The sequence below is a fragment of the Polyodon spathula genome, chromosome 44, assembly GCF_017654505.1.
Source record: "Polyodon spathula isolate WHYD16114869_AA chromosome 44, ASM1765450v1, whole genome shotgun sequence".
NCBI lineage: Eukaryota > Metazoa > Chordata > Actinopteri > Acipenseriformes > Polyodontidae > Polyodon > Polyodon spathula.
Genome location: NC_054577.1, coordinates 567,090 through 587,577, shown reverse-complemented (window position 1 = coordinate 587,577; position 20,488 = coordinate 567,090). Strand labels below are relative to the sequence as shown.

General features: G+C 44.7%; 8 non-coding genes across 8 annotated transcripts; all 8 read right to left on the bottom strand.

Moving 5' to 3' along the window:
• Positions 1-11,789: 11,789 nt before the first annotated feature.
• trnag-ccc lies at positions 11,790-11,860 on the bottom strand. The gene has a single exon. It is a non-coding gene; the product is annotated as a tRNA-Gly (tRNA).
• A 723-nt stretch (positions 11,861-12,583) lies between these two features.
• Positions 12,584-12,654, bottom strand: trnag-ccc. The gene has a single exon. It is a non-coding gene; the product is annotated as a tRNA-Gly (tRNA).
• A 432-nt stretch (positions 12,655-13,086) lies between these two features.
• Positions 13,087-13,168, bottom strand: trnal-uag. Its single transcript has one exon. It is a non-coding gene; the product is annotated as a tRNA-Leu (tRNA).
• A 132-nt stretch (positions 13,169-13,300) lies between these two features.
• On the bottom strand, positions 13,301-13,393 carry trnag-ccc. The gene has a single exon. It is a non-coding gene; the product is annotated as a tRNA-Gly (tRNA).
• A 435-nt stretch (positions 13,394-13,828) lies between these two features.
• On the bottom strand, positions 13,829-13,910 carry trnal-uag. Its single transcript has one exon. It is a non-coding gene; the product is annotated as a tRNA-Leu (tRNA).
• A 209-nt stretch (positions 13,911-14,119) lies between these two features.
• On the bottom strand, positions 14,120-14,190 carry trnag-ccc. The gene has a single exon. It is a non-coding gene; the product is annotated as a tRNA-Gly (tRNA).
• A 432-nt stretch (positions 14,191-14,622) lies between these two features.
• trnal-uag lies at positions 14,623-14,704 on the bottom strand. The gene is given in 2 exon segments: positions 14,623-14,657; positions 14,667-14,704. It is a non-coding gene; the product is annotated as a tRNA-Leu (tRNA).
• A 186-nt stretch (positions 14,705-14,890) lies between these two features.
• On the bottom strand, positions 14,891-14,961 carry trnag-ccc. Its single transcript has one exon. It is a non-coding gene; the product is annotated as a tRNA-Gly (tRNA).
• Between the last annotated feature and the right edge of the window lie 5,527 nt (positions 14,962-20,488).

Sequence of the window (20,488 nt, the reverse complement as noted above, 5' to 3'; positions counted from 1 at the left end):
AAGCACAGAGACTGAACTGAATGGAGACTGAACTGAAGCAAGACTGAACTGAAGCACAGAGACTGAACTGAAGCACAGAGACTGAACTGAAACATGGAGACTGAACTGAAGCACAGAGACTGAACTGAAACACAGAGACTGAACTGAAACACAGCGACTGAACTGAAATGGAGACTGAACTGAAGCACAGAGACTGAACTGAAATGGAGACTGAACTGAAGCACAGAGACTGAACTGAAGACTGAACTGAAGAGACTGAACTGAAGCACAGAGACTGAACTGAAGCACAGAGACTGAACTGAAACACAGAGACTGAACTGAAGCACAGAGACTGAACTGAAGCACAGAGACTGAACTGAAGCACAGAGACTGAACTGACACAGAGACTGAACTGAAGCACAGAGACTGAACTGAAACACAGAGACTGAACTGAATGGAGACTGAACTGAAGCACAGAGACTGAACTGAATGGAGACACTGAAGCACAGAGACTGAACTGAAACACAGAGACTGAACTGAATGGAGACTGAACTGAAGCACAGAGACTGAACTGAAACACAGAGACTGAACTGAATGGAGACTGAACTGAAGCACAGAGACTGAACTGAAACACAGAGACTGAACTGAAGCACAGAGACTGAACTGAAGCACAGAGACTGAACTGAAACACAGAGACTGAACTGAAGCACAGAGACTGAACTGAAACACAGAGACTGAACTGAAGAGACTGAACTGAAGCACAGAGACTGAACTGAAGCACAGAGACTGAACTGAATGGAGACTGAACTGAAGCACAGAGACTGAACTGAAACACAGAGACTGAACTGAAAGAAAGAGACTGAACTGAAGCACAGAGACTGAACTGAAGCACAGAGACTGAACTGAAGCACAGAGACTGAACTGAAACACAGAGACTGAACTGAACAGAGACTGAACTGAAGACTGAACTGAAGCACAGAGACTGAACTGAAGCACAGAGACTGAACTGAAGCACAGAGACTGAACTGAAGAGACTGAACTGAAGCACAGAGACTGAACTGAAGCACAGAGACTGAACTGAATGGAGACTGAACTGAAGCATAAAGACTGAACTGAAGCACAGAGACTGAACTGAACTGAACTGAAGCACAGAGACTGAACTGAAACACAGAGACTGAACTGAATGGAGACTTAACTGAAGCACAGAGACTGAACTGAAACACAGAGACTGAACTGAAACACAGAGACTGAACTGAATGGAGACTGAACTGAAGCACAGAGACTGAACTGAAACACAGAGACTGAACTGAACACTGAAGCAGACTGAACTGAATGTAGACTGAACTGAAACACAGAGACTGAACTGAATGGAGACTGAACTGAAGCATAAAGACTGAACTCAAACACAGAGACTGAAGAGAGACTGAACTGAAGCACAGAGACTGAACTGAAACACACTGAAGATGGAGACTGAACTGAAAGAGACTGAACTGAAGCACAGAGACTGAACTGAAGCACAGAGACTGAACTGAAACACAGAGACTGAACTGAAGCACAGAGACTGAACTGAAGCACAGAGACTGAACTGAATGGAGACTGAACTGAAGCACAGAGACTGAACTGAAGCACAGAGACTGAACTGAAGCACAGAGACTGAACTGAAGCACAGAGACTGAACTGAATGGAGAACTGAAGCACAGAGACTGACTGAACTGAAGCACTGAGACTGAACTGAAGCACAGACGGAACTGAAGCATAAAGACTGAACTGAAACACAGTGACTGAACTGAATGGAGACTGAACTGAAGCACAGAGACTGAACTGAAGCACAGAGACTGAACTGAACTGAACACAGAGACTGAACTGAAGCACAGAGACTGAACTGAATGGAGACTGAACTGAAGCACAGAGACTGAACTGAAACACAGAGACTGAACTGAATGGAGACTGAACTGAAGCACAGAGACTGAACTGAATGGAGACTGAACTGAAGCACAGAGACTGAACTGAAGCACAGAGACTGAACTGAATGGAGACTGAACTGAAGCACAGAGACTGAACTGAAGCACAGAGACTGAACTGAAACACAGAGACTGAACTGAATGGAGACTGAACTGAAGCACAGAGACTGAACTGAAACACAACTGAACTTAATGGAACTGAAACAGAGACACTGAACTGAAGCACAGAGACTGAACTGAAACACAGAGACTGAACTGACAGAGACTGAACTGAAGCACAGAGACTGAACTGAAGCACAGAGACTGAACTGAATGGAGACTGAACTGAAGCACAGAGACTGAACTGAAACACAGAGACTGAACTGAATGGAGACTGAACTGAAGCATAAAGACTGAACTGAAACACAGAGACTGAACTGAATGGAGACTGAACTGAAGAGACTGAACTGAAACACAGAGACTGAACTGAAGCACAGAGACTGAACTGAAGCATGGAGACTGAACTGAAGCACAGAGACTGAACTGAAGCACAGAGACTGAACTGAACAGAGACTGAACTGAAGCACAGAGACTGAACTGAAGCACAGAGACTGAACTGAATGGAGACTGAACTGAAGCACAGAGACTGAACTGAAGCACAGAGACTGAACTGAAACACAGAGACTGAACTGAAACAGAGACTGAACTGAAGCACAGAGACTGAACTGAAACACAGACTGAACTGAAACTGAAATGCACAGAGACTGAAACTGAACTGCACTGAAGAGACTGAACTGAAACACAGAGACTGAACTGAATGGAGACTGAACTGAAGCACAGAGACTGAACTGAAACACAGAGACTGAACTGAATGGAGACTGAACTGAAGCACAGAGACTGAACTGAAGCACAGAGACTGAACTGAAGCACAGAGACTGAACTGAAACACAGAGACTGAACTGAAACAGAGACTGAACTGAACACAGAGAGAACTGAACTGAAGCACAGAGACTGAACTGAAACACAGAGACTGAACTGACTGAACTGAAGCACAGAGACTGAATGAAGCACAGAGACTGAACTGAAGCACAGAGACTGAACTGAAATGGAGACTGACTGAAGAATGGAGACTGAACTGAAACACAGAGACTGAACTGAATGGAGACTGAACTGAAGCATAAAGACTGAACTGAAACATAGAGACTGAACTGAATGGAGACTGAACTGAAGCACAGAGACTGAACTGAAACACAGAGACTGAACTGAAGCACAGAGACTGAACTGAAACATAGACTGAAAGAGTGAAGCACAGCGACTGAACTGAAGCACAGACTGACCGAACTGAATGGAGACGGAACTGAAGCATAAAGACTGAACTGAAACAAAGAGACTGAACTGAATGCACTGAACTGAACATAAAGACTGAACTGAGTGACTGAACTGAATGGAGACTGAACTGAAGCACAGAGACTGAACTGAAAAAAGACTGAACTGAAACACAGAGACTGAACTGATGGAGACTAAACTGAAGCATGGAGACTGAACTGAAGCACAGAGACTGAACTGAAACACAGAGACTGAACTGAAGCACAGAGACTGAACTGAAGCATGGAGACTGAACTGAAGCACAGAGACTGAACTGAAACACAGAGACTGAACTGAATGGAGACTGAACTGAAGCACAGAGACTGAACTGAAACACAGAGACTGAACTGAATGGAGACTTAACTGAAGCACAGAGACTGAACTGAAGCAGACTGAACTGAAGCACAGAGACTGAACTGAAACAGACAGAGACTGAACTGAAACACAGAGACTGAACTGAAGCACAGAGACTGAACTGAAGCACAGACTGAACTGACTGAACTGAACTGTGAAGACTGAACTGAAACACAGAGACTGAACTGAATGGAGACTGAACTGAAGCACAGAGACTGAACTGAAGAACACAGAGACTGAACTGAAACACAGAGACTGAACTGAATGGAGACTGAACTGAAGCATACAGACTGAACTGAAACACAGAGACTGAACTGAATGGAGACTGAACTGAAGCACAGAGACTGAACTGAAACACAGAGAACTGAACTGAAATGAAGCACAGAGACTGAACTGAAACACAGAGACTGAACTGAATGCACAGAGACTGAACTGAAGCACAGAGACTGAACTGACACAGAGCACAGAGACTGAACTGAAGCACAGAGACTGAACTGAAGCACAGAGACTGAACTGAAGCACAGAGACTGAACTGAGACTGAACTGAAACACAGAGACTGAACTGAAGCACAGAGACTGAACTGAAGAACAGAGACTGAACTGAAGACTGAACTGAATGGAGACTGAACTGAAGCACAGAGACTGAACTGAAACACAGAGACTGAACTGAACTGAACTGAAGACAGAGACTGAACTGAAGCACAGAGACTGAACTGACTGAACTGAAGCATGGAGACTGAACTGAAACACAGAGACTGAACTGAATGGAGACTGAACTGAAGCATAGAGACTGAACTGAAACTGACTGAACTGAAACATGGAGACTGAACTGAAGCACAGAGACTGAACTGAAACACAGAGACTGAACTGAATGGAGACTGAACTGAAGCACAGAGACTGAACTGAAACACAGAGACTGAACTGAAAGACTGACTGAAGACTGAACTGAACACAGAGACTGAACTGAACAGAGACTGAACTGAGACTGAACTGAAGCACAGAGACTGACTGAACTGAATGGAGACTGAACTGAACTGAGACTGAACTGAAGCACAGAGACTGAACTGAATGGAGACTGAACTGAACTGAACTGAACACAGAGACTGAACTGAAACACAGAGACTGAACTGAACTGAACTGCACAGAGACTGAACTGAAGCACAGAGACTGAACTGAAAGAGACTGAACTGAATGGACTGAACTGAAGCATAAAGACTGAACTGAAACATAGAGACTGAACTGAATGGAGTCTGATGTGAAGAACAGAGACTGAACTGAAACACAATGACTGAACTGAAGCATGGAGACTGAACTGAAGCACAGAGACTGAACTGACTGGAGACTGAACTGAAGCACAGAGACTGAACTGAATGCACACTGAACTGAACTGAGAGACTGAACTGAAGCACAGAGACTGAACTGAAACACAGAGACTGAACTGAACTGAATGGAGACTGAACTGAAGCACAGAGACTGAACTGAAACACAGAGACTGAACTGAATGGAGACTGAACTGAAGCACAGAGACTGAACTGAAGCACAGAGACTGAACTGAATGGAGACTGAAATGAAGCACAGAGACTGAACTGAAGCACAGAGACTGAACTGAATGGAGACTGAACTGAAGAGACTGAACTGAAGCACAGAGACTGAACTGAATGGAGACTGAACTGAAGCACAGAGACTGAACTGAAACACAGAGACTGAACTGAAGCACAGACTGACTGAACTGAAGACTGAACTGAAACACAGAGACTGAACTGAATGGAGACGGAACTGAAGCACAGAGACTGAACTGAAGCACAGAGACTGAACTGAAACACATGGAGACTGAACTGAAACAGAGACTGAACTGAAGCACAGAGACTGAACTGAAACACAGAGACTGAACTGAAGCACAGAGACTGAACTGAAAACAAAGACTGAACTGAAACACAGAGACTGAACTGAAGACTGAAGAGACTGAACTGAAGCACAGAGACTGAACTGAAAAGCACAGAGACTGAACTGAAGCACAGAGACTGAACTGAAGCACAGAGACTGAACTGAGATGAACTGAATGAGACTGAACTGAAGCACAGAGACTGAACTGAGACTGAACTGAACACAGAGACTGAACTGAGAGAACACTGAACTGAACACAGAGACTGAACTGAAGCACAGAGAGACTGAACTGAATGGAGACTGAACTGAAGCATAAAGACTGAACTGAAACACAGAGACTGAACTGAAACACAGAGACTGAACTGAACTGCACAGAGACTGAACTGAAGCACAGAGACTGAACTGAAACAGAGACTGAACTGAACTGAACAGAGACTGAACTGAAGCACACTGAGACTGAACTGAAACACAGAGACTGAACTGAAACACAGAGACTGAACTGGACAGACTGAACTGAAGCACAGAGACTGAACACAGAACTGGAGACTGAACTGAAGCATAGAGAGACTGAACTGAAGCACAGAGACTGAACTGAAGACTGAACTGAATGGAGACTGAACTGAAGCACAGAGAGACTGAACTGAAACACAGAGACTGAACTGAAACACAGAGACTGAACTGAAGAGACTGAGACTGAACTGAAACACAGAGACTGAACTGAATGGAGACTGAACTGAAGAGACTGAGACTGAACTGAAGCACAGAGAACAGAGACTGAACTGAAGCACAGAGACTGAACTGAAACACAGAGACTGAACTGAATGGAGACTGAACTGAAGCATAGAGACTGAACTGAAACACAGAGACTGAGACTGAACTGAAGCACAGAGACTGAACTGAATGGAGACTGAACTGAAGCATAAAGACTGAACTGAAACACAGAGACTGAACTGAATGGAGACTGAACTGAAGCACAGAGACTGAACTGAAACACAGAGACTGAACTGAGACTGAACTGAAGCACAGAGACTGAACTGAAACACAGAGACTGAACTGAGACTAAACTGAAGCATATAGACTGAACTGAAACACAGAGACTGAACTGAACTGAACTGAGACTGAACTGAAGCATAGAGAGAACTGAACACAGAGAAACACAGAGACTGAACTGAATGGAGACTGAACTGAAGCACAGAGACTGAACTGAGACTGAACTGAACACAGAGACTGAACTGAAAACAGAGACTGACAGAACTGAACTGAATGGAGACTGAACTGAAGCACAGAGACTGAACTGAAGTCCAGAGACTGAACTGAACAGAGACTGACTGAACTGAAGCATGAAGAGACTGAACTGAAGCACAGAGACTGAACTGAACTGAAACACAGAGAAACTGAATGGAGACTGAACTGAAGCACAGAGACTGAACTGAACTGAACACAGAGACTGAACTGAAGCACAGAGACTGAACTGAATGGAGACTGAACTGAACACAGACTGACTGAACTGACTGAAGCACAGACTGAACTGAAACACAGAGACTGAACTGAATGGAGACTGAACTGAAGCACATAGACTGAACTGAAACACAGAGACTGAACTGAATGGAGACTGAACTGAAGCACAGAGACTGAACTGAAACACAGAGACTGAACTGAATGGAGACTGAACTGAAGCAGACTGACTAATGAGACTGAACTGAAGCACAGAGACTGAACTGAACTGAAGGAGACTGAACTGAAGCACAGAGACTGAACTGAAACACAGAGACTGAACTGAACTGAAGACTGAACTGAAACACAGAGACTGAAGAGACTGAACTGAACACAGAGACTGAACTGAAACACAGAGACTGAACTGAATGGAGACTGAACTGAAGCACAGAGACTGAACTGAAACACAGAGACTGAACTGAATGGAGACTGAACTGAAGCACAGAGACTGAACTGAAACACAGAGACTGAACTGAAGCACAGAGACTGAACTGAACTGAACTGAAGCACAGAGACTGAACTGAACTGAAACAGAGACTGAACTGAAGCACAGAGACTGAACTGACTGAACACAGAGACTGAACTGAAACACAGAGACTGAACTGAATGGAGACTGAACTGAAGCATAAAGACTGAACTGAAACACAGAGACTGAACTGAATGGAGACTGAACTGAAGCACAGAGACTGAACTGAAACACAGAGACTGAACTGAAACACAGAGACTGAACTGAAGCACAGAGACTGAACTGAAACACAGAGACTGAACTGAAACACAGAGACTGAACTGAAGCACAGAGACTGAACTGAAGCACAGACAAACTGAACTGACTGAACTGAATGGAGACTGAACTGAAGCACAGAGACTGAACTGAAACACAGAGACTGAACTGAAGCACAGAGACTGAACTGAACACAGAGACTGAACTGAAGCACAGAGACTGAACTGAAACACTGAAGAGACTGAACTGAACACAGAGACTGAACTGAAGCACAGAGACTGAACTGAATGGAGACTGAACTGAAGCATAAAGACTGAACTGAAACACAGTGACTGAACTGAATGGAGACTGAACTGAAGCATGGAGACACAGACTGAACTGAAACACAGGAGACTGAACTGAATGGAGAGAACTGAACTGAACTGAACACAGAGACACTGAGACTGAACTGAATGGAGACTGAACTGAAGCACAAAGACTGAACTGAAACACAGAGACTGAACTGAAGCACAGAGACTGAACTGAAGCACAGAGACTGAACTGAATGGAGACTGAACTGAAGCACACTGAGACAGAGACTGAACTGAAGCACAGAGACTGAACTGAAACACAGTGACTGAACTGAATGGAGACTGAACTGAAGCATAGAGACTGAACTGAAACACAGAGACTGAACTGAATGGAGACTGAACTGAAGCACAGAGACTGAACTGAAATGGAGACTGAACTGAACAGAGACTGAACTAAAGAAACTGAAAGAACTGAAGCACAGAGACTGAACTGAAACACAGAGACTGAACTGAAGCATGGAGACTGAACTGAAGCACAGAGACTGAACTGAAACACATGGAGACTGAACTGAAGCACAGAGACTGAACTGAAGCACAGAGACTGAACTGAAGCACAGAGACTGAACTGAAGCATAAAGACTGAACTGAAACACTGAACTGAACTGAATGGAGACTGAACTGAAGCACAGAGACTGAACTGAAACACAGACTGAACTGAAGCACAGAGACTGAACTGAAGCACAGAGACTGAACTGAATGGAGACTGAACTGAAGCACAGAGACTGAACTGAAACACAGAGACTGAACTGAACTGAAGCACAGAGACTGAACTGAAACACAGAGACTGAACTGAATGGAGACTGAACAGAGACTGAACTGAAGAGACTGAACTGAACTGAGAATGAACTGAATGGTGACTGAACTGAAGACTGAAGAGACTGAACTGAATGGAGACTGAACTGAACTGACTGAACTGAATGGAACAGAGACTGAACAGAAGCACAGAGACTGACAGAGACTGAACTGAAGCACAGAGACTGAACTGAAACACAGAGACTGAACTGAATGGAGACTGAACTGAAGCATAAAGACTGAACTGAAACACAGTGACTGAACTGAATGGAGACTGAACTGAAGCATAAAGACTGAACTGAAACATAGAGACTGAACTGAATGAGAGAACTGAAGCACAGAGACTGAAGCATGGAAAGACTGAACTGAAACACAGTGACTGAACTGAATGGAGACTGAACTGAAGCATAAAGACTGAACTGAAACACAGAGACTGAACTGAATGGAGACTGAACTGAAGCATAAAGACTGAACTGAACACAGAGACTGAACTGAATGGAGACTGAACTGAAGCACAGAGACTGAACTGAAACACAGAGACTGAACTGAAGCACAGAGACTGAACTGAAAACTGAACTGAATGGAGACTGAACTGAAGCATAAAGACTGAACTAAAACACTGACTGAACTGAATGGAGACTGAACTGAAGCACAGAGACTGAACTGAAACACAGAGACTGAACTGAACTGAACTGAACTGAACTGAAGCACAGAGACTGAAGCACAGAGACTGAACTGAAATACAAAGACTGAACTGAAACACAGAGACTGAACTGAAACACAGCGTCTGAACGTCATGGAGACTAAACTGAAGCATATAGACTGAACTGAACACAGAGACTGAACTGAAACACAGAGACTGAACTGAAGCACAGAGACTGAACTGAAGCACAGAGACTGAACTGAAGCAAAGAGACTGAAGTGAAAAACAGAGACTAAACTGAAGCACAGAGACCAAACTGAAACACAGAGTCTGAACTGCTCCCTCCCTCCCTCACCCTCCTTAGAGAAAGGGTGCTCCCTCCAGTCCAGGGCAGGCTTGAGGACAATCTGTGGAAACAGTCGTATCTGCTTCCATTGCTCTGTGCTGTAACAGGATACCCGCGGCCCGGCCACGGACGATTATCACTAAGTGATGAATGTGTTCATGTTTCCACCCCCCTCCTCCCTCTCTCTCTCTCTCTCTCTCTCTCTTGAATTGCCTAAGTTTCTCCTCTCATAAAAAGCATGCTGTGTGTTTCCCTTCAGGCAGCTAGTGTAGGAAACTGTCAGACCGCATGACTTGCCGAAACAGTTTGGACGGATCGTATTTCCAATTTCCTATTTCTGACCTTTACACCGTCCACATGGCCAAGTCATTAAAAACTCAGCTCTGGGCAACAAATAGCAGCCAAATAGTAGCAAATAGTTTAAGTAATACAAAAATGACCACAAAAGATTTAGAAGAAATCTTTTGATTGTAAATACAGTATAATCGTAAATCTCAAAAAACTACTCACTTCTAAATCTTTTGTAGTCATCTTTGTATTACTTTAGTATAAATACATGTTAATTTGGATTCATATGTTGTTTTTCTCTGACTTTATGTGAACGAAAAGACACACATTTGCCCGTTTTCCCACTGGTTTATTGATATTTTGAAATATCACTGTCCTGGTCACAAAAGCAAAGTTTGTGGGGAATAATAGCCATTTTCTATACTTTTGAGGCATAAGCAATTGGCAAATAACACTTACTACCCAGGAACAAAAAATTTTTTTTTTTTGTTACACAGTGTTATCTAATTGTGTTTATTTCTCAAACTAATACAATATGCGTATATTGTAGTCCATCCATTTTCTTTGTAAATAAATCACAAATTGGACTTTACTGAAGCCTACATATTAGTTGTTGGTTTTACCCAGATCCCCTTTTCATTTATTTACCCTCTCTTTTTCTCTCTCTCTCTTTTCCAGGGGTGCTCAGAACAGGAGAGCGCGACATTTACCCAAAACAAGTCAGAGAAGCGCAGCACAGCCCTGGAGCCCTCGTCAAGCGCCGCTGGGTCTGTTCCGGGTCTTCCAAATGTGCTGAGAGGGAGCCAGCTGGGTTCGGAGTGTGATGACTGGGACAAGTCCCACTATGACGAGGCCTATATAGCAGGGAAATCCCTTTCATTACTGGAACTGCAGTGACAAGAGCTGGGTGGAGATATTCACTTTAATAATTTACATTTATAATATTTTGTTTTGTTATTTAATAAATAAACGTTTTTCTTCTTATTTTTTTTCTCGTTTATTTTAAGCCATGCTGTAAATATTGGATAATTCAATTGTAAAATAAACAGAAAAAAAAATACATATAATATATATATATATATATATATATATATATATATATATATACTATATATACATATATCTTTTAAAAGGCTGTTGTCTATTTTTATTTATTTATTTATTTTAATTTTTGACAATGTTGGCTTTTGCGGTAGATTTGCTCGCAAATTTAAATATTACTTAGCAACACTAAACGGTTTACAAATTAATTAAAATTAAAGAGTATTCGTTAAAAGGGCTCTCTTTAATCAGTCGGCTATTCTCAAAATTGTGTTTTATTTATTTATTTTATTAATTTTGTGGAATATTCGAAAGAAAAATAAATAAAAATATAAACCAACCGTCCCTGAGTTGGCTTGAACCACCAACATTTTGGTTAACAGCTAAACACACTAACCGATTGTGCCACAGAGACTGCGCTGCAGCCCCACTCTACAGCGCTTCTGTTTAATGGCGCAATCCAAGCTAATCCTTGAACATGGGAGAAGGAGACGTCCAAATTTCACAGGAACATCTAATGCTCTACGTATTACAACAAGCGCAAAATCTTAATCATTGGAATCAAAAAAAAGCAAATACTACCTTCTCAAATTGCGCCAACTGGGAATTGAACGCAGGTCACAAGAATGGGAATCTTGTATGATACCACTACACCATTGGCGCATAGTTGCATATGTTCAAATTTTCCATGGAATGGAACATTTTCTTTTCCAGCAGTTCGAAAGAGCGAGGGGAGAGTTAAAAGCAAGATAGCAGTAGAGAGATTTCAACCCACGCCTCTCGAGACTTCATTCATTATTAGATTGCTCAGCCACACTATCACAACCCAAATGCTCAAACCCCCAGACCCCCAGGTTCCATACTATTCACTGCTAGTGCAATTCAACAACAACAACAACAACAACAACTACTATCATCTTGATGTATTTGTAAGAAAAAATGAAATAATTAATAGCAGTTCAAATGCTTCAGCTGACTTCCTTAGAATAGGTGTATCAAGACACACGCAGTGGCAGATCATCCTTCGTCTCTAGAGTCACACCTCGTTCTCTTGTTTCTTGGGAAAAAGGGGGCAGGGGTGAAAAAAACTTCCTATGGCAGTGATGGGATTCGAACCCATGCCTCCAGAAAGACTGGAGCCTAAATGCCTTAGACCGCTCGGCCACACTACCACACCTCAAGATACCTGCCACTCAGGGGTCATACTGTAGGCCACACTACCACACCTCAAGATACCTGCCACTCAGGGGTCATACTGTAGGCCACACTACCACACCTCAAGATACCTGCCACTCAGGGGTCATACTGTAGGCCGCTAACGCAATTTAACAACAGCAAAATCTTAATCATTGGAATGAAAAAAAAGCAAATACTACCTTCTCAAATTGCGCCAACTGGGAATTGAACCCAGGTCACAAGAATGGGAATCTTGTATGATACCACTACACCATTGGCGCATAGTTGCATATGTTCAAATTTTCCATGGAATGGAACATTTTCTTTTCCAGCAGTTCGAAAGAGCGAGGGGAGAGTTAAAAGCAAGATAGCAGTAGAGAGATTTCAACCCACGCCTCTCGAGACTTCATTCATTATTAGATTGCTCAGCCACACTATCACAACCCAAATGCTCAAACCCCCAGACCCCCAGGTTCCATACTATTCACTGCTAGTGCAATTCAACAACAACAACAACAACAACAACTACTATCATCTTGATGTATTTGTAAGAAAAAATGAAATAATTAATAGCAGTTCAAATGCTTCAGCTGACTTCCTTAGAATAGGTGTATCAAGACACACGCAGTGGCAGATCATCCTTCGTCTCTAGAGTCACACCTCGTTCTCTTGTTTCTTGGGAAAAAGGGGGCAGGGGTGAAAAAAACTTCCTATGGCAGTGATGGGATTCAAACCCATGCCTCCAGAGAGACTGGAGCCTAAATCCAGCGCCTTAGACCGCTCGGCCACACTACCACACCTCAAGTATACCTGCCACCTCAAGATACCTGCCACTCAGTCATACTGTAGGCATACGCTAACGCAATTTAACAACAGCAAAATCTTAATCATTGGAATGAAAAAAAAGCAAATACTACCTTCTCAAATTGCGCCAACTGGGAATTGAACCCAGGTCACTGGGAATTGAACCCAGGTCATCAAGAATGGGAATCTTGTATGATACCACTACACCATTGGCGCATAGTTGCATATGTTCAAATTTTCCATGGAATGGAACATTTTCTTTTCCAGCAGTTCGAAAGAGCGAGGGGAGAGTTAAAAGCAAGATAGCAGTAGAGAGATTTCAACCCACGCCTCTCGAGACTTCATTCATTATTAGATTGCTCAGCCACACTATCACAACCCAAATGCTCAAACCCCCAGACCCCCAGGTTCCATACTATTCACTGCTAGTGCAATTCAACAACAACAACAACAACAACAACAACTACTATCATCTTGATGTATTTGTAAGAAAAAATGAAATAATTAATAGCAGTTCAAATGCTTCAGCTGACTTCCTTAGAATAGGTGTATCAAGACACACGCAGTGGCAGATCATCCTTCGTCTCTAGAGTCACACCTCGTTCTCTTGTTTCTTGGGAAAAAGGGGGCAGGGGTGAAAAAAACTTCCTATGGCAGTGATGGGATTCAAACCCATGCCTCCAGAGAGACTGGAGCCTAAATCCAGCGCCTTAGACCGCTCGGCCACACTACCACACCTCAAGACACCTGCCACTCAGAGGTCATACTGTAGGCCACACTACCACACCTCAAGATACCTGCCACTCAGGGGTCATACTGTAGGCCACACTACCACACCTCAAGATACCTGCCACGGGTCATACTGTAGGCCGCTAACGCAATTTAACAACAGCAAAATCTTAATCATTGGAATGAAAAAAAGCAAATACTACCTTCTCAAATTGCGCCAACTGGGAATTGAACCCAGGTCACAAGAATGGGAATCTTGTATGATACCACTACACCATTGGCGCATAGTTGCATATGTTCAAATTTTCCATGGAATGGAACATTTTCTTTTCCAGCAGTTCGAAAGAGCGAGGGGAGAGTTAAAAGCAAGATAGCAGTAGAGAGATTTCAACCCACGCCTCTCGAGACTTCATTCATTATTAGATTGCTCAGCCACACTATCACAACCCAAATGCTCAAACCCCCAGACCCCCAGGTTCCATACTATTCACTGCTAGTGCAATTCAACAACAACAACAACAACAACAACTACTATCATCTTGATGTATTTGTAAGAAAAAATGAAATAATTAATAGCAGTTCAAATGCTTCAGCTGACTTCCTTAGAATAGGTGTATCAAGACACACGAAGTGGCAGATCATCCTTCGTCTCTAGAGTCACAACTCGTTCTCTTGTTTCTTGGGAAAAAGTGGGCAGGGGTGAAAAAATCTTCTTATGGCAGTGATGGGATTCAAACCCATGCCTCCAGAAAGACTGAAGCCTAAATCTAGCGCCTTAGACCGCTCAGCCACACTACCACACCTCAATACACCTGCCACTCAGGGGTCATACTGTAGGCCACACTACCACACCTCAAGATACCTGCCACCACACCTCAAGATACCTGCCACTCAGGGGTCATACTGTAGGCCGCTAACGCAATTTAACAACAGCAAAATCTTAATCATTGGAATGAAAAAAAAGCAAATACTACCTTCTCAAATTGCGCCAACTGGGAATTGAACCCAGGTCACAAGAATGGGAATCTTGTATGATACCACTACACCATTGGCGCATAGTTGCATATGTTCAAATTTTCCATGGAATGGAACATTTTCTTTTCCAGCAGTTCGAAAGAGCGAGGGGAGAGTTAAAAGGGAAGAGTTCCGGGCACTCATACAGCACTCCCTGACCCCTTGGCAGAACATAAGAACATAAGAACATAAGAAAGTTTACAAACGAGAGGAGGCCATTCGGCCCATCTTGCTCGTTTGGTTGTTAGTAGCTTATTGATCCCAAAATCTCATCAAGCAGCTTCTTGAAGGATCCCAGGGTGTCAGCTTCAACAACATTAGTGGGGAGTTGATTCCAGACCCTCACAATTCTCTGTGTAAAAAAGTGTCTCCTATTTTCTGGTTGAATGCCCCTTTTTCTAAACTCCATTTGTGACCCCTGGTCCTTGTTTCTTTTTCAGGCTGAAAAAGTCCCTTGGTCGACACTGTCAATACCTTTTAGAAAGGGAAACGGGAACCGCTTTCTACAGAAGAAAGGGCACCCACAGCATGCCCGCCCCTTGTGCCTGGATTTCCTCAAGCTGGTTCGCTCATCCTGGAGTAACCAAGCCTCCACCCCTGCAGCCTCTAGAACAGCAGAGGCCCTGCTACACCCTGCAGGAGCCCAAGAAGCGGGCTTAGACACATTCCCCACCATCGGGGGCACGGTCACAGTACTGGTACAGGGATCCACCTTCACCAGAGGGGACAAAGACCCGGCCTGCCTGTTCAAGCCGTGCAGAACAACTTACACCATGCTAAAAAAGGCGTATGAGTCAGTGCCAGTATCAGCCAGGGTGGCCAATGCAATAGCTATACTGGTCCTGTACCAGACACAGCTGGCTGAGAGGCTGCAGGAGCGGGCAACGGAGGCAGACACGGGAGTTACTGGCAGTAAGAAGATCGATATCTGACCTAATGGGGGAGTTAGGTCAGGTATCAGGCAGGTCTCTAGCAGTGCTGGTAGCCGCGCGCAGAAACGTCTGGCTAATCCAGGCCAAGGTCATCAAGACAGAGAAGGTAGCGCTATTAGATGCCCCCATTATACCGGGGCAGACATTCGGAGCGACCATTGATGTGAGCCTTGAAAGGTCCCACAAGGCCACGGAGGTCCCCAGTTTCCTCAGTTTGTTCCTCAAACAAAGTTCAACATGTTGACAGCACAGCTTATCCTGCAGTCCGTCCAACCAGGCGACTGGTTCACATCGATTGACCTGTAAGACGCCTACTTCCATGTCCCGATCCGTCCCACGCACAGAAAGAATCTGCGCTTCGCCTTTCAATGCAACACGTACGAATTCTGTGTGCTGCCATCTGGCCGCTTGCTGGCGCGGCGCACATTTTCAAAGTGCATGGATGCAGTACTGGCTGTACTCAGGCTGCGAGGTAATCGGATCTTGAACTATCTGGACGATTGGCTAGTTTGCGCGCGTTCCAAAGCATGCGCAGAGGCGCACACAAAAAACAGATGATAGATCATGTGACAAAGCTAAGGCTGTCTATACATCAACAGAAGAGCAACTTCATATTATCTCAGTCTACAGTATTCCTGGGGATCAAACTGAACTCTGTGAGCATGCTTCCCTCACTGTCGGATGACAGGATTCGGTTGTTGGAAGCCACACTCTCCCTGTTCAAAGTGGATGCTCTCTTACAGGTCAAAATATATCAAAAGTTGTTGGGGATGATGGCAGCCGCCTAGAGAATCCTTCCACTAGGGCTGCTGAGAATGCGCCCGCTTCAAGCCTGGGTAAATACGCTCAAGATGCACCCGGTCCGAGATCGGTACCGGCTGGTGCGAGTGTCCAGACAATGCCGGAAGACACTGGAGTGGTGGCTCCATCCCGGCAGTCTGTGACTCGGATCTCCCCTCAGATCCCCTCACAGAACGGAAGTGGTCACTTCAGACGCTTCCAGCCTGGGCTGGGGAGCGGTCTGGAATGGGAGGGGAATAAGAGGTCAGTGGAAGGGATATTGAAAGCAAGCGCACATAAATGCCCAAGAGCTGCAAGCAGTGAACCTGGCATTATCTCATTTTCGCCAGCAGTTAGTGCACAAACATGTGCTGGTCCAGACGGACAATACTACAGTGGTAGCCTACATAAACCGCCAAGGCAGTCTGCACTCGCCGGGTCTTCACCACGCAAGCGCACAGACACCTGTCATGGATGCACAGAAACTTGCGTTTCATCGGGGCGGTTCACCTCCCCGGTGTGGACAACAAGGCAGCAGACCTCCTGTCCAGAAAAGCTCCAGACAGCTGGGAATAGAGACTGCATCCTCAAGTGGTGAAACAGATTTGGGAGAGGTTTCCTACTGCAGGAGTCGACCTCTTTGCCAAAGCAGAGTCCACTCACTGCCCCCTATGGTTCTCTATGGAGAGATGGGGGCCCCCTGGGAGTAGAAGCGCTACCTCACCCCTGGCCACAGGGGCTCTTGTATGCGTTCCCTCTGCTACCATTAATACGCCTGACACTAGAGAGGATCAGGGTGGAGAGAGCACAGGTTCTGCTGGTTACACCCAGATGGCCGAGGCGCCCCTGGTTTGCTCTCTTCTCTGACATGTTGTTGGATCAGTCGTGGCAGCTCCCGCTGCGCAAGGACCTCCTGAGCCAAGCGGAGGGGCTTTTATGGCACCCGAACCCAGTCCAGCTCCAACTCTGGGTCTGGCCGTTGAACGGTGCCGTCCATTCAGACGAGGTTTGCCAGATGCAGTGGTAGAAACACTACAGTCTGCTAGGGTGCTGAGCACTAGAGCCCAGTACTCATACAAATGGAAAGTTTTCCAAGACAGGTGCATTGCCGAAGGTCACGATCCTGTGACCTGCCCTATTGAGTCGATATTAACCTTTTTACAACACCTGTTTGATGAAGGAAAATCAGCATCCACTTTGAAGGTATACCTGGCAGCAATATCAGTGCGCCACGACAAAATTGAGTGTCCCCTGGGGCACGTTGCCTGGCAGTGCAATTTCTTAAAGGGGCTCGGAAGCTTCGTCCTCCCATAAAAAGTATGGTCCCCAAGTGGAATCTAGAACTGGTACTGCGGGCCCTTATGGGTCCCCCATTCGATCCCATGCCGTCAGCAGAACTGCACCCTGTTTAATTGAAAGTGGCGTTTTTAATAGCCAGTACATCTACCAGACGAGCAAGTGAGCTTCATGCGCTGTCCATCGATGACACATGTATAGCTTTCACTGGAAGTGACTCGCAGGTGATATTAAGAACAAATCCAGCCTTTTTGCCAAAGGTGGTATTTTCATTCCATATTAACCAACCAGTGGTTTTGGAAACTTTCAGACCTCCCCTGCACGAGTCAGAGGAGGACCTTAGACAGCACACACTTTGCCCAATTCAGGCTCTGCGCTGTTACCTGGATAGGACGGCATCCTGGAGTCCAACCAGTTGTTTGTCTGCTATGTGTCCCGCTGTAGAGGTCAGGCCCTATCGAAGCAACGTCTAGCGCACTGGGTGGCAGATGCTATACGCTTGGTGTATGAACAGACAGACTCCCCCTTACTGGGGGACATTACGGCCCATTCTACCAGGGGCCAGGCAACTTTGTGGGCTTTCCTTCATGGCACCTCCTTAGATGAACTATGCAATGCTGCTACATGGACAGGTAGTCAGACATTTGTGTGTTTTTACTGCCTTGATGTTACAAACCGAGCGAGACCCTCTCTGGGCTCTAGGGTGTTGCAGACGGCATGCCCTTAGGCGTCATGGGGGCTCTGAGGCTATCGCCGTGAAGCTGTACTGTTGGTAATCTGGAGCCATGACAGCTTTGGTATAGCTTCCCATTCGGTAATGGTTGTCATTCCATTGGGAAAGGGAACGTTAGGTTATTACCGTAACCCTAGTTCCCTGAAAGAGAATGACAACCATTACCCTTCGAGGTCGTGTCCCCAGCTGATGTCAGATTTCGAAAGAAAATGACGATATGCTACTGTCAGGATGTCCCTCTCCAGCAGGAGGTGGGAGGGACTTGCCCCTCATAGCAGCGCCCTGATAAGGCAGCTTTTTTTATATATGCTCAGTGAGTGGCGGTCAGAGAGGGCTCTTCCCATTCGGTAATGGTTGTCATTCTCTTTCAGGGAACCAGGGTTATGGCTTATGTAGCCCAATAAATGCATGAACCGCCAAAGGCTTTTAGTGCTTTCTTGTGGCCATCTACTTCCTCAGAGTTGCCTATCCCAGATCGTACGTGCGGTCAATGCACTTTCGCTCTGTTGGAAGATGTTTGTACTTTAGTGAGAAGTTATATAGATATCAAATTTTTCACCTTTTGTTGCCTTATAGCCTGGAATTAAAATGCATCAAAATTGTTTTTCTTTTCATTTATCTACACATCCTATCCCACAACTTCCAAGTGAAAAAATTATTCTAGAAATTTGTAGAAAATTAGTTAAAAATAAAAACTGGAATAGCTTGGTTTGATAAGTGTCCACCCCCCTTGTAATAGCAATCTTAAATTAGCTCAGATGTAACTAATCATCTTCAAAATCACACCAAGTTAAGTGGCCTCCACCTGTGTTAAATTGTAGTGCTTCACGTGATTTCAGGATAAATACAGCAGTTCCTGTAGGTTCCCTCTGCTGGGTAGTGCATTTCAAAGCAAAAACTCAACCATGAGCACCAAGTCGCTTTCAAAAGAACTCCAGGACAAAGTTGTTGAAAGGCACAGATCAGGGGATGGGTATAAAAAACATACCAAAGGCCTTTAATATCCCTTGGAGCACGGTCAAGACGATTATTAATAAGTTGAAGGTATATGGAAAAATAAAAAATAATAGTAAAATAACAAACTGGACATACTGAAATGTATATACATTAAAAAAAAAACAGAAACAAAGTTAATGCACTGCTGCTGGGGTGGGGGGGGGGGGGGGGGGCAGAATGAGTCATACAGCTTGGACAGTGCAGATTTGCATCCAGGCTGTGCAAAGAGGCCGAACTTTGCTGGGTAGTTCAAAGGGGGTGTCACATTGGCTCCGCCACTCCCAGGGGTGGGGATGGGAAACCGGCAGGGACCTATTCTCCTCATCACGTAACACCGAACCCTTCTGGCCAGACACCAAACATATTCAGAGTGGATAAGAAGCAGGGCTGGTCTCTGTTCTCCGGGATCGGTAGCCTGCTCACCTCCGCTCTGAATTGCTCTGTGTAAAAGCGATTCTGGCTTTAGGCTTGTGAGATCGGAGGACGCTCACACGCCCTCAGAAAGGGTGGGCGAAATAAATAAAAATTATAATTGATCACGCTCAATAAAAAAGGCAGACAGCAACAACATGTAAACAGTAATCAGAAAACCGAGATACACAATTCCTAGCACATAACAGCACTAAACAATGATAGCACGTGCAGTTCTTTTAAGAGCCATTGTTTAAAAGGGCACAGAGGTTCTTTTAAGAACCAGCACTTTTACTTTTAAAAAATAAAATAAAATTTACGAGCCACAAATCCCCAGCCAAAACCTGTAAGAAGATCTGACGCCCTAGGAAACGAACGGGGAATGGGAGTCCAGGAGGTCCAGCTGCAAAGAGCTCCTAT